This window comes from Zonotrichia albicollis, chromosome 6, assembly GCF_047830755.1.
Source record: "Zonotrichia albicollis isolate bZonAlb1 chromosome 6, bZonAlb1.hap1, whole genome shotgun sequence".
Lineage (NCBI taxonomy): Eukaryota > Metazoa > Chordata > Aves > Passeriformes > Passerellidae > Zonotrichia > Zonotrichia albicollis.
In genome coordinates this window covers 15,914,585-15,929,024 of record NC_133824.1, presented here as the reverse complement: position 1 = coordinate 15,929,024, position 14,440 = coordinate 15,914,585, and the positions used below count along the sequence as shown (strand labels likewise).

At 43.3% G+C, this 14,440-nt stretch overlaps 1 protein-coding gene across 2 annotated transcripts in view; it reads left to right on the top strand.

Annotated features, from left to right (window-relative positions):
* ESRRB (estrogen related receptor beta) overlaps window positions 1–14,440 on the top strand; it is a 133,210-nt gene that overhangs the window by 25,293 nt on the left and 93,477 nt on the right. Inside the window, exon 2 of one of the 2 annotated variants that reach the window (XM_074542580.1) lies at window positions 2,690–2,790. The exons of the other annotated variant lie outside the window; for it this stretch is intronic. The gene's annotated coding sequence lies outside the window, so the exon portion shown is untranslated. The remainder of the gene's footprint in view (window positions 1–2,689; window positions 2,791–14,440) is intronic. 2 annotated transcript variants of the gene reach the window in all.

Here is a 14,440-nt window from a genome sequence, read left to right as displayed (position 1 = left end):
AGCCCCTTGGGACAGACAGTGCCTGTAGTGGAGTGCAGCAGCTGCTGTCCACGAGAACAGTCCTACGGCGGACTAAACTCAGCAGAAATTTTCTCTGAAGATCATGCCACAGTCTTGGCTGCATTTTTATCCGCTCTAAGGCAGTCTGATGCTTCCAAAATACTGTTGCCATCCCAAAATGGAAGATGGCATGTGCCAGACCTTGGTTTCCATTGTTGCCAATAAACTCCCACTGCTCTGAGCAGAACAAGATCTGGAGAATGTGCTTGGGATCAGCAAGGACTTGGTAATTGGACTGTTGTTCTTTCATTTTGCTACGCAGTAGCGAGCAGATTATAGAGCCCACACATTATAGATTTCCTGTCATCCCTCATGAATCAAGCTCCACCGTCTTATTTACTGTCGGCCAAGGCCTGTGAATAACATCACCCAGGGATATGCTTCCCAGCAGTTGTGCAAACACACAGTGCAGAGCCATTGCTTGTGCCTTTGGGCTGCCAGCTCGCCTTCCCCCACCACAACACCTATGGCAGAGAAGGGTCCTCTGCTTCCTGTCTTCATGGAATAGCTCCTGGCTGCCCTGGGAGCTCACAGGCTGTGACACTGGAGGCAAACTTGTGTTATCTAATTAATATTAAATCCCACATTTTTAAGTTTATGATATTTCTGGTCACAGTTCTGGCCATTGTGTACACTCATACTTACGTGGACCAAGGATGTGGACTTCCAGTTTCCAAAGAACTGTTTTATATTGCATCTGTCTGGTTTGTACTCACAGCACTGGACATAAGGACACAGGAACAGCTCTCAGCCTCATCAAAGACTGCTAAGAAAGTCTGCTGTTCTACATAGAGAATGTAACGTATGATAGACTTGATTTATCAGAATATATCTTCTCAAGTTTCCCAAAATTCCAGATCAAGATTTTGAAAATGTGTGAGAAATTGAATCCAGGTGGGAGATAGGCCTCAGTGAAGGACTGAGACTCTCACATTTCCCACCCCTCTCCCTTTTTTGTTTTTTTTTTAAACTACAGTGAGTTTCCCAGGAGGTGAGGGAAAATTTGGTTTGTCTATTGCAAGGCAGCAGGCCAGTTGCAACCTAGTGTCTTGTTCTGGATGTTCCTATAAACTCTCTGGCCTTCCAAGTGATAAAATTGGATGTCCAGGAATTAGGTTAAAGGGACTGAAGTGCTAATTTGTTTCTGTTGGGCAGGTTAGTATTTCTGTCTTGGAAATCTAGATGTTAGGCAAGATCTGGGGAATGAGTCTTCAAATAGTAAGAGGCTTTGTCCAAGAGGAAGTGATTAAAGTCATTTGCTATGTCTGATGTTGACAGAGGTGGAAGTAAATGGGCTTTGATTGCAATGTGGGAGACTTCAGTTTGATGTTAGAAACTGATGCTGATACAGAAGCATTAGAACAGACTGTCTGAGAGGGGATAAAATTTTTGTCAGATATTTTTCGAGCCTGTTTTGAAAGAATAAGACTGATATAGCATTATCCATTGGGATGGAAGGATGCACCTCACATCTGACCTGGTCCTAGCCCTCTTTTTTGTAACTGTGAGTTGTTAAGACATGTATGACCAGCCGATGCAAGCTTGAGATGTGTGCAGGCACCTATATCAAATAAGCACTAGCATCTGTAAGGTACCAGGATAGTTTACAAAGGAGTACAAAGTACAAGTGCTCCACATTCCTTCAAAGGCCTGCCGTCCAAATGCTGATATATCCAACCAGGTAAGTCTTCCAAAGAGATGGCAGCAGCACTCTTTCTTGCCTAACCAACTTTCTTAGTTTTTGTCTTTGTTTCCACTGCTTCATACAACAGACAGACTAGTAGCACCATCTTTTTTCTTTGCTGGTTCATCCAGTGGGGTTTCATTTCAGTTATTCATACCACTGCCACTCTCCATTATTTGTGGAAATTTTTGCAGAAATTATTATCCAAAACAGCACTTTTTATATTTTAAAGAAAACATCCTTCCTTCCATTTAGAAACAAATCAAGAAGATTCCTCTTTGCTAAGCTCTAAATCAGCTAGTGTCCATAAGTGGGGCCACCAAACAGGAATGGAAAGACAGTGCAAGGGGGGCTGGGCAAAAAGGAGAGGAGGGGAAGCAAATAGCTCTAAGCAGTTGATGAAGAACAGGCTACGGCTGTGGAGTGTGGGGTTATAGTGTTTGGAAGGGGGAGATGAGGGCAAAGGAAAGGCTTAGCATGGGAAGGCAGAGACAGTGAGGAGAAGAAAGTGGGCTGGGGTGGGCTAGAGAGGAGAGAGGCATGACTTGGATTGAATGGTTGGAGGAGCCTCTGCATCATGACTTCTCAGCTGTCACCAGGGTCTGAAATTCATTCAGTGTTTCATGCTCCTCATGACAGTTTTCACAAAGGAGGGTGAGCTACCTTTGCAGCCGGTTTACTCTGTTAGCTTGGTTGTAGTGGCCCAAGTGAAGGATTCATCCCTTCTGATAATCCACAGAAGTGTCATTTTGATGCTTCCTGACAGAATTTCTTTACTGTAAAAGTAACAGCAAACTCTAAAAATGGCTTTTAAAATGGTACTAATGCAAAAACTGGACAATGGAAAAAGACCAGTTATCCTCTTCAAGCACTTCTGCCTCCCTGACTGTGTGTCTTACACCACTTGTGTTTGAGCTACATCACTGTGTGCCGTTTCCTTCGCAGGACCCCTGCCTCATTCACTGCACGTGATGGACCTGCTCTGAGGTAAATCAGAGTTACACAGTGAAGGACACCATCTGTAGGACCCCTGCCTCATTTGTCAGGTGTGTATTGAGTGAGACAAGGGACTGCAGGAGAGAAAGGGAAGCTTTTACAGCTGAGGCAGTGAAATTCTGACCTAACAGTTGACTTCTTTTCTGTACATGACCATTTCTATATGATAGTTTTTTGGTTTTTTTGAAGCAGCTGCTATTCCAGGGGTTGTTTAATTGTGTGTTCCTTATTTTATAGGGGACCTTTTGGTCCCAAAGGGCCTGCTTTACAGAAACACTGAGTGCTTAAAGCTAGTAATTAACTGAATGACAATCCACTAAACCCAAGGTCCTATATAAGCACAGATCAGTCAGGCTGTTGGTGTCTTGGAGTAGGCACTCAGAATTAACAGATATGTTTTAACACCATGTTCAGTCATTCATCCATAAAATGGGAATAAAAATACCCTCTCCTCTCACAGAGGTATGTGGAAATAAATGATCTTGGGGAAGTGAAGCTCTTGGACAGTATAATGTCAAACCCATACAAAAACACATAAGAAAATAAATCTCTAGAGCCAGGTTTGAATAATATGCAGTAAATAAGGCCTGGGGCCACACCCTGAACAATGAGCAGGAACCAGCATCTCAAGCAGCTGCTCATTACATAGGAAAAATCCCTTCTGAGTGCAGTCTGAGATGAGGTACTGTGAAAAAAATATCCTGTAATTATGGACTCTAAAATAATACTCTGTACTTGAGGGTTAAGAGTTGTTTTCACAAGTAAACACAATTGTGGTTTTTCTTAACTCTTGACTTCACTTGTAGTCTGCTCTATTTAACACATAGTTTTTATTTCCTGAGTCTTGTCAGGCTATGCAGATCTATGAGTTTAAGATCATTTTGTCCCAGCCTCTCCATTTGGATTAAGTGCTGCCATTTCATGTAGTTGCAGGTCAGCTAAATGCAGGAAGTTAAAACCTGCTCATTTCTATATTATGTACTCCACATGTTGTAATCTCCACTGAGGTGCAGATTTGTGTGAGTGAGAAAGGCAGATCTGATCCTGTAGTTTGCCATCATGAGCAAAACTGACACCCAGATGCTCTCGTTCTTAACAGTGAAGGAATTTGGGATATTTCAGAACTTACAGCCTACTAACAGTAACTAAAACAATAAGTTCCCCAGCAGCAATATGCAAGAGGACAATGTCACTAGGGCTAGGAAATTTCTTTATAAGTCTTTGCTGTCACGTGTGCAGGAAGAATGGCAAAGCTTAAGGAATTGCTGAAAGTATGCAGAAACACAACATTCAAAGTACATAATTTTAAATGACCACAATTTTGATGACTGCTTATGTGCTTGTTTAGGAACAAATCTAAGAGGGACATTTTACAAAGGTATGTAGCAATAAGACAAGGGAGAAATTGCTTCAAAGTGAAAGAGAGTAGATTTACATTAGATTTTAGGAAGAAGTTTTTACTGTGGGGGTGGTGAGGCACTGGAACAGGTTGCCCAGAGAAGTTGTAGCTGCCTCATCCTTGGAATGGATGGAGCTTGTAGCCACCTGGTCTAATGGAGAGTATCCAGGGGCTTGAAGCCACCTGGTCTAATGGAAAGTGTCCCTGTCCATAGCAGGGGGTTGGAATTAAGTGATCTTCAAGGTCCTTTCCAACCCAAACCATTCTTTGATTCTATGAAGTGTGTAGTGACTGTAATGCAGAAGTGTTAAACTGTATCAAGTTGAGAAGTAAAAGGTTAATGGTGTGGGATGAGAAGTGTACAAACCTAAAGCTGGTTACTCTTTCCATGCCATGTCTGATATTTGCTGTAATTTGAAGAGAGAATGTTATGAATGGTAGAGGAAGTAGACCTTTGTCATCTATCCCTGACATTTTGTTTGTAAGGATTAGAGTTGTCTATTGCAGGTGTCTAAGATGTCTAAAAATGTGCCATAAAATATTTTTCTCTTATATTTTCCCCCTTTTCTCCCTTATTAACTATCTCAAATACTTGAAGAAATCATTGGCCTATTTAGGCTGTAGAATGTGATGCTTCTTTCAAGGATGGTTAGTATAGCTGTTGGCTGGTTTATGACTTGGAAAGCACTGGTTCCCACATGTGCTACAGATGATGGTTCATTCAGGAAATAAAGTAAGCCAAACCTATCAAACATATTTTGATCTGTGTAAGAGACTGAATGAGTGTCATTTGCAGTGGCTTAACTGCTCAGTGTTAACAGTTTCATTAGATAAATGTATTGTGTCGTTTAAAGACAACACACGGAAAAGTGATGCCAGGGTACCCAAGTGCAGGAGGTCTCACAAAAATCCCCTTAGGCAGGACCTGGCATTTAGTGGCAAAAGGAGAGCAAAGAACAATTTAAAAAATATAACAATCTGTTCTTGTAGGGGTCAGACAGCAAGAGGCAGCACATGTGCTGGGTGGGAGCCATCAATGAGAGCTGGTTTCCCCATGGGGTATACAGACCTGGACTATCAAAGTAAGCTGGGGCTAGGACAAACAGATGTTATGCCAGACACGTCAGCAGAGCTAGTCTGTTTTGCATAGGTGTCTGATCTTACTTGGCATGCTTTAAGCTCTCTTCTGAATCTCAGGGTGGACTATAACCATTATGATTTCATCCTAACTGCTCTGTTCTCCACATATGATGCAACTCTTGGGTATTACTTCTAACCTATGCAAGCAGGAAGCTGAGGCACAGGGTGGTGTGCTGCCAGATGCACAGCTCATGAATGTACAACCCCAGTCCCACTCCTCTGCTTCCCTTCAGTGGGAGAAGGAGGGAGCCTGTGGGTCACTGCATTACCAAAGGAAGCAGTCTTTGCCTACAGGTGTTTTATTGATAGAGCGAGGCAGTGTTAGTGCCCCCAAACTGATGTTTTAAAACACCATCCTGAAGCATCCCTGCACAACAGGCACTCTGCTCTCTGGAAAACTAGCTTAGGACAGAGAGGGGTAAATGCACCTGAACATAAGGGCTAGTGGCCCTCACACCATTGCGGCAGTGCAGGCACAGGTCAGACCTTCATTTGCAAAAACTGTTTGACCAGAGGCTATGATCCTAACCTTGCCTAGGGGCAGGAAGTTGGAGTCTCACTCTTACAGACCTGCCAAGCAGAAAGTGTTTATTTCCTGCTCTGGATCCACGATCCAGGAGGAATGAATAAAAGTGATTTAATCTTCAGTGTGAGGAAAATCACCTGACTGAGCAGGACACAGAGGACAAATGGGATGGGGGGGCCTTAGCTTGCCTGGCCTGGAGGGATGGGAAAACAGAAGTGAGGCATAGGATTGGAATCGCTAATTGTTATTTATTATTAATTTTCTAATTTCTCCCTTGCTCAGATTCCACGATTGCTGGAAGTCAGGGCTCCTCTGGCTGTCTGGGTGCATCTGTGACATTGACTCTGTCTTTGAGATGGGGAGCACCCTCTGGTGGTTAAGGATAATCTGACATTTCCTGGGATAGGCGCCCATCATCCCTGCAAGCTGCCAGTTAAGGCGGACGCGAGGCAATGCCGGCATACTGTCACTGTTGGGAAGGGTGTTTGGGGTGCAGATATTCACTCTGACTCGCTAGCCCAGCAATCTGATTCTCAGGAACCATTTTAGGGCAGTGAAAAGCGTGTAAGGTGTGTTTGTTTGTTCTCCCTACCATGCTGTTGTGTAAAAGCCCACTTACATACCCCTCTTGCTTTCTCCCAATGAGAGGGCAAGTAAAATTCAATTTACTTCATTAATTCCCAGTGGGCACAACATCCTGCCCTGACTCTCTCTCTAGGGACTGTGGTTTCCTGCCTGGGCTCTTGCTCCTGTCTCCCAGAAGCTCTAGGCTTGCACTCAGAGCTTTCCATGGCCCATCTCTGGCTGGATTTGCTCTGCCTGGAGTGCTAAAGCCAGGACAGTACAGTCTCTTGCAGGGAGCAGAGGAATTCAGCTCAGGTTTCCCTTCTCCTCCCCTAAGTGGATTAACAGGCTGAAGGGATGTCTCTGCCTGCCTGCCTCAATCTTCATTAGCTAACGTGTTTGGCCAGCCACAGTCACATCCCGGGCCTGACATGAGGGGATTCTGGCCCCAGCCTCTCCCAAAGGCTCTGGCATCTTCTGAAAGGTTCTTCTTCACAACAGGGCTCTGTGGGCTGCCCTGCATGGCAGGAACAGGGGGCAGGAGTGCTGCCAGATGTACATTATTGCTCTATCCACAACTCTCTTTACAAGAATTAATCTGCATCCTCTGCTGGCTGCAACCCTGCACCTCTGTGTAATGCATGTGCAGCATGAGCAGCAGAAAACATTCCAAAGCAGCATGTGCTTTTTTTTTCTTTTCCCCTCCTGTTTCCCAGGCAAGGGAGGATCCTGAATATACTGGAATGTCTCTGAAACTTTTGTTACCTGGCTGTCACTTCTGGATGCTCTTTCTTGGGTGCTTGTAGGCAGTCAATTTGAATGCAGTATTTTCTAGCAGGCTGTGTGCAAGAAAGTGGCCTTACCTCCCCAGCTACTCCTTCCTGTTGCTTTGTAGTAGTCACTAATGGGTGTTGCACTCTTGGACAGGCAGTCGTTTATTCCACCAGTGCTGTTGTTTCCTCAGTTCAGAGAATATCTTTTCTACACAAGTAAGATGTACACTTTAAATTGCATTGATTTTGGAACAATCCATTTAAACTACTGAAAATCCCAATTGTGGATGCTCTCCTGCCAGTTTGAGGATGTTTCATTTTTGCTCATTGGTTGTCTAAACAGATTAAGTTTCAGTAGTAATGAGTGCCTCTTGCACTAGCTTAAGTTAATCTATTTCAAATTGTACCTTGAATTATACTGTGGTAACGTTCTCATGCAAAGAAAGCCTGAAATGAGAGGAGGTGAACACTGGGCATCACTAATACTTTCAGGGGCTGCCTGTGCAGCAACAGGGAGGGAAATGTTCCTCTTTTGGTTTTGTAATCTGACCATTGTGGCAGGGAAAGTTGGTGTGCCAACCTGAAAGCAAGGTCAAGTGGCCAGGAACAGAATCAAAATGGATTTTTTTTTTTTATTTTAGCAAGTTGGAAGGGAAATAAAAAAGGCATATAAGCATGTAGAGGTAAAGGACACTACAGACTCTGAAGGATTGTAGAACCTAAAGCTGTATTTAGCAAACTAAGGGATGAATTGAATTTCCCAAACAACATATGTTAAAGCACACAAATTAAAAACCCCAGCCCTTATGAACTAGAAGTGTATTTGGTTTGGCCCTGCAAAGCCACAAGTCAATGGTCAAAGCAGAACAGCTCCCTGGAGAGCCCTAGCTTGGAGAAGCTTGCTGGTTCCAGCTCCCTGGGGGATGCAGCCATCTCTGGAGCACTCCCCTCTCAGGGCTATGTAGCTGTCAGTGCTTAATGATGTGCTTCCCAGAGTGGGAAACAAAGGTTACGCAGCTCTAAAAACATAACCTGTCTCTGAATGGGCAGCAGAAGAATTTTCCTTTGAAAGGCCAAGTAAGACTTGTTTTATTGAAAGGAAAACAGATCCCTTTTTTACTGCCCTTTGTTTGGAGGAATATAAACGGTAAGAACAAATCTGGTTTAATATATTTACAAATAGCAGAAATCCCTTTAAGTGTGGGGAGGAGCAGACTGGGGAGGAGGCAGTTAGGACTTGCTGAAATACCCTCATGGTTAGCTTTTGTGCTTTTTTGATGTTGAGGTTGCCTTGGATCACTGATCTTAATGAAGATGATACTCTCTTGCTCTTCAGTCCTTTCCTTTTCAAAGGTTTCCCAAAGCATAATGAGTTATTTTGCTACCACAACTGCCTTTGCAGTAGCTTTAATGGCACAAAACAATGTATTGATTTGAGACCAGAGCTGAGGAAAAGCATCATGGTGTGGAGTAATGCAAGATATACTAGCAGAGGCCGGGCAGAAATAAACTGGATAGTTGAATGAGATTTGTCTAAAGCAGTAGATTGCCATCTGCTCCTGCCCTTTTCATCTCGATCTCTGGCATTTCATCAGTAATGAATTGCAGGCAGACATGAATTGACACATTGCAGGCTGTACCTCTCTCATAATCTGTTCAATCCCCATCAGTGACCCTCCTGTAGCACTAGTTCTGCAACATCTTCTAGTGAAAGACTCTGGCAGTGGTTGGTAGCTTCCACCCCCTTGTACCCGTCTCTGACCCTCTGACCAAGGCCAGAACAAGAAGATAGTTACCAGATCTGGCTGACTGGGCAGATCTGTCTGTTTCTACAACTTTAGTTTGTTGTGAAGGGTCATCTCTGAATGCTGAAGTGTGTTCTTTTAGGGAGCAGTTGATAGAAGACTATCAACTGTGATTTTAGGGAATAACTCCTCCTCATCCTCCAGTTTTAGGAAACAGTAAGAAATTGCATTGAGAAAGACAATACTGCATCTTGAAAAGGAATTCTTAATACCATATCAATAACTCTGTATTTCCATGCTGACCTTTTTCAGTTCACATATTTCTTCATGTTTACTCCGCTAGTCTTTCCCTCCCCTTAAGTTTAAAATGTTTAGGTGAGCTTTGGATACAGACTAGACTGACATGCTTTCTGTGCAGTTAGAATCTGGTTGCATGTAACTTCAGGGTTGCTTTCTCAGATGTGGATTGAATTGAGGATATCTGTTGGGAGTTTCAGGTCTTGGTTTTCTCATTGGAGGTCCTTCCATCAGGCAGGTCTGTTAAATGCTTGCTGGGTCCCTAGAGACACTTGATCTGTGTTTAAAGGGAAGCAGCTGAACCACAAGAAGAGAGAAATGTCTGTGTACTCAAGCACTATTGCTCTAAAGGGATCTTGCTGAAAGCTGTGCAAAGCCTGCATGGCAGTCTGGGTGCCTGGGGCTCTCCATGTGCTTCATCCCAGCAGAGATCTGTGTGATGCTCTTGCTTGCCTTTCCTGCTCTGAGAAGGATAAGTTGATGTCTCCAGGATGCTTTGAGCATGAACTGTGTTTAACTCTCCTGAGGCCCAGACCAGGAAAATCTCTGGAGGACTCCAAGCAGCACCTGCCTTCTGCTCCCCACTCCTCTTAAAGCTTCCCCAGTGGAGAGATCCGCTCAGGGAGAGCAGGAAGTCCATAAATAAATAATTCCCTCTGTCTCTCCTGATCAGCCCCAGCAGCTGTGATTGCTCCTGAATGCCTAGTTGCTTTCTTCTTAATGGCTTTTAAACCAATTTTGCCCTCATCTGATGACCCAGCTTCTCATCCTAGTTTTAGAGGAACAATTTCTTCTTTTAGAGAGAGGGGTTTGGGGGATATTTATGTTGTGTCAAGGGTTTTGGCTGGGTGAAATAGTATAGCAGTGCCAGCAAAGCCACAGTTCTCTGGTTCTCTCAGGCTGCCCCATACTTTATTTTGACAAATCTCTACAGGACACCTCCAAGGGTATTGCAGATAGCATTGACCCTTGCTTGAGAGCACTGGACACCTGTGATGTTCACAGACATCCCACAAACATTTAATAACTCTTACATCATTCTTAAGATACTATATTTTTGGTGTGTGTTTTAGTATTGGGAGAGCTAATCACTGAGACATCTGAGTGCTCGTCCTTTGCTCCACAGTGTGTAGGTAGAAGTCTGGAAACATAAGTTAGGAGTGTAAGCTCTCACTTTTCAGTTCAGCTGACTTACAGAATCTCATTAATGGGCATTTGACAGCTTGACAAATATTTAGACCTTATACTGTTGCTTTTGTACCTTGTGTGTATGAACTGTAGTAGATTTAAAAAAAGTGCTCCTTAAATAGCAAGTGGACAGTCAAATCTAAATGTTGTTGGTTTGTATCCTAGTGCAGCCATTGGAGATACTTATTGCTCCTCTGATGGGTGTGATCCAGGTTTGGCTGTAGAGAAGTATTAGCACTACCTCCACCAGCAGAACCTGCCTGCCTGGCAGTAGGACACGCAAGGCATGATCTGAGCATCCTTACAGTGCTGGCCAGCTGTCCTGTGGGGTGTGTACCAGCACAGCTGTGTCGTGTTGCTGATGACCCTCATCCCACAGTGCCTTTGGAAGAGGCACTGCTCTGTCTGGGGGGAATGCAGCTGCCCTGCCTATGGTTACAGGGCCAAATGGGCAGATTCAGTGCCCAAATGGTTGATGGCAAAAGACTCATGCTTTTTGCTGGTGTTAGCATCTCCCTTGACCAGTCACTTTAGTGAGAATCCTCATGAAATGAGCTGCTAGAAACAAAGTAGCATCTCAAAGCGGTATTGTTGCCTAGAACCTTCTATTTCATTAGCAAGGCAGGGCCCACTGGGTGCTGCACCATCAGTGGTTAAGTGGACCTCTGTATCTGAAGCAGTGACAGTCTTTCCCACTGTCTTCCTTCTCTTCTGTTTCTGTCTAACTTCTTGCTACTCTGGAAAAGCAATGGGTTTAACAAAGAGAAGTGCTGTCCCCAGACTGTATGGTTGACAGGACAAACCTGGTAGCAATAACTTCTGGAAGTTACATCAAAAAAGCCTAACATTACTGTGTTGCTGATTGCAGTGGTTATGAAATACTGCCAAATGTTGAGGGTCTAAAAGATGAGTTGAGCACTATTGAGTTCAGCTGACTGGAAATGTTTAATGGAAGATTGCTATGTTCAACAGAGGAACAGAGAGGGGAGGCACTGGTAGTTGTTGGTCACCACGGAAATAAAGGTGTTTGAGAGATTAGCAAAAGACCAATACTGAATTTTCTTTTGTAAGCAATGTGGAGACCAAGAGGACCTGTTGCTAGGAGGCTGCAGCACCAAAGTCACCCTCCAACCACATGGGACTGAGATTTGAGTTTGCCTTAACAATGAAAGAGAAAAGTAATCCTTTCTACTGCTGCCATAGGAACAGTGAAGCTGGCAACACGTGACTATGAATGATGAAGGTATTTTTGCTGAAATCCAGTGACACATGTTCAGGTCTGTCAGGAGAAGATTTTACTACTGCCCACAACTGCCTCTGTCCTGGGATCTCTGAGAAATTTTAAGACTTATAACTCATTCAACAAGAGCTTTTCAAAGATGTCCAGGGGCTTGTACTTCCACACATTGAGAAAGATTGCTGTCTTTTGGAATACATAGAGCTGCACAACAGAATTAGAACTGAGCTGGTGAAACTTCTCCTTTCCTTTGTAAAGAAGAGCTTTTATTATCTGGTAACCAGCATCTGTCTCTTCATGACTGGCTACTCTCTCGACGCTGTATGTTCATATATTGTGTAGGTATGGTCCCGAGTTGCACTGCCTCTTCTAAGTGATGTTTTGTAGTATAAGCAAGGATTATTCTTCTTGTTATTTTTTCTCTTTATTTTTGAAAATGTACTGCAAAAACTTGATCATTCATTGTGTGTAGGCATAGTGTTTGAATGTTAATGAGTTATAGACAGAACAGTGGTTTCCTAATGCACTTTACTTGAAGGTGTCTGAGTGCAGTGCAGGTATGTAACTCATGATGGTACTTAAAAGTATCTTAAGCTTGGGATGGGGTTTGTTGGCAAAGCTATCTAATCAAATAGTCTGCCACAGCAATTTGCTTTTGTCCAACAAGTGAAATAAATGCTATTCAAGTAATAAATAAACTCAAGAGGGAGCTGTGTAAAAAATCTGCATAGTTCTTCAAACACTCAAGTTAGTACAGAACAAATCTTAAAAAAGGTTATGTACTTAACTGAGCTGTTTGGAGATTCGGAGCAGAGGAGAGTTGAGGTTGTTGTGCTGCTGATACAGCATATCAGAATGAAGCTGGCCTGTCATGTGTGGTTCTAGCCAAAACCTGTAGTCTATTACTATTAGAAACTGGAGTATTCTGAGGCTGGAGATGATGACCAGAAGAGCGGTCCTGATTATCTGATATCTCTGCTTTTTCCAGACAGAAACTATATCAAGTTTGCTAATGTCACTTGGGACCTGCAGGTTCATCTCACTGTTAAATACTTTTGTATAGATCCACTGTTGGTGAGCTCCTCTGTATTTGGCCTGACTGACCTGGTGAAGTCAATTGTCTTCTATCAACTGTGCCCAGATGAGGCCAGATGGAGGCTCCTGAAGGGAAAGGAAGGTCTTTCTCCTTGCTTTCTTCATCCCTTACACCCTGGGAAGAAAAGTTCTTTCACTACTTTTCTTCTATACAACGGCCTACCTCATGTTCTAAAATAACTCTGTTACCTACCCAGAGAACCCAGCTAAGAGGAACCTGCACACTTACCCACTGTTTTTTGTCACACCATTGTATTCAAACTGCAGCCACCTCATTGCTGTTGCTGGGAAATAAGTTATCTTGCATGTGTTTCCATCACACACTTGGAAAAATAACCCTTTACCCTCACTGCCTGATCCTCAGTAGGCGTACTTTCTTACCAATAGTAACTCTGAAAAATGTTGGTTCTTTAAGCCCCACTCCTTTTCTGGGTTGAGACACTCGACACTATCAATGCACGTGCCAAAAGTGTTTTCATTTTTGGCATGCAGCATAAGAGTAAATAACCATTTTTTCTCCTGACAAGACAGGCATTTCTTTTGATTGGTCCAGTGAGTAAGCTGGTACTGTGAATATTAGGGTCCTAGGGTGATGAGAATGGATGGGCTTGGAGTGCATGGGCTTGGAAAGCAAACCAGCTAATCATCTCCCCAAATCAGAGCAGTGAACAAGCACCTCCTGTTCTACTGACCATCCTCCTTGGCCTTCTGCAATACCAGACTTGAAGCTAGTGTAATTTTAGGAAAGCTAAAGTTGAAAAGATGCTCTTTGGCTTTATGTCCCATCTGACAGGATGAACCACCATACTAAGAAGGCCACACTTGTGATGGAGAATTTGCAACAGCTAAGCAGAGGTAAAGATTCCTTGATGCCTTGTGTTCTCTCCTTCCTCCTGGTAGCTGAGCAAATACCTACTGCCCTATGGACACCTAGGATCATGGAGGGGGAAGGATTAATTTCGGCTTTGCTGGAATTGAAAGAGTATAGGAAGTAGCAGTTACTGTGCTAGTAAATTATGTGTAGGTGTGAGTGTGAATAAAAATCCCTTTCCAGTCAAGGTCATGGCCATGTTCTGCCTGACCACAGTAACCCAGCTGAGGATTAGTGTAACATATCATGGAAAAAAGATCACCAACAGATCCAAATTTGGAGCTGGATCACAGCTCTCTGTTGAAATCTTCTAAGCCTACAAGATAAACCTACCTCTCTAATTACCTGTCTTTTCTGAGGAAGGTTTCTGTCCACTTAGTTAAACAGTTAGGCAGAGACTGACTAAGGAGTAGGTTGCCAAAACATGAAGAAGATACACTGTTGGACTTCTGGGCAAATAGGATAGAAGTTCTTATCAAATACCCCAGCTAACTGATGCAAGGAAGAGCAGAAGGCATAATCCCAGCTGTATAATTTCCTCTCTTGCCTCTCTCTGTTTCTTATTACAAATTCTTCCATAATCTGGAAAGAAATGTCTCTCTTCTGATTGTCTTTATTCTTTTCCACTTGGTAAAATACTCTGCACCTGCCTCTTACTGTGATGCTCTGTTTTAATTTTACAAAAGTTAGATTTCCTTCACCTGGTTTGTCTTTGTGTCTCTGCAGTGAACTTTCATTTAAGATGTCAGTAGGAACATGGTCTGCTGTGGAACTGAGTCCTGCTATTAACACTGCAAAGACAAAAATGAGTGTACAATCACACAAAACATCACTGGCCATATGTGAAAAAAAAAGTTATAAATGG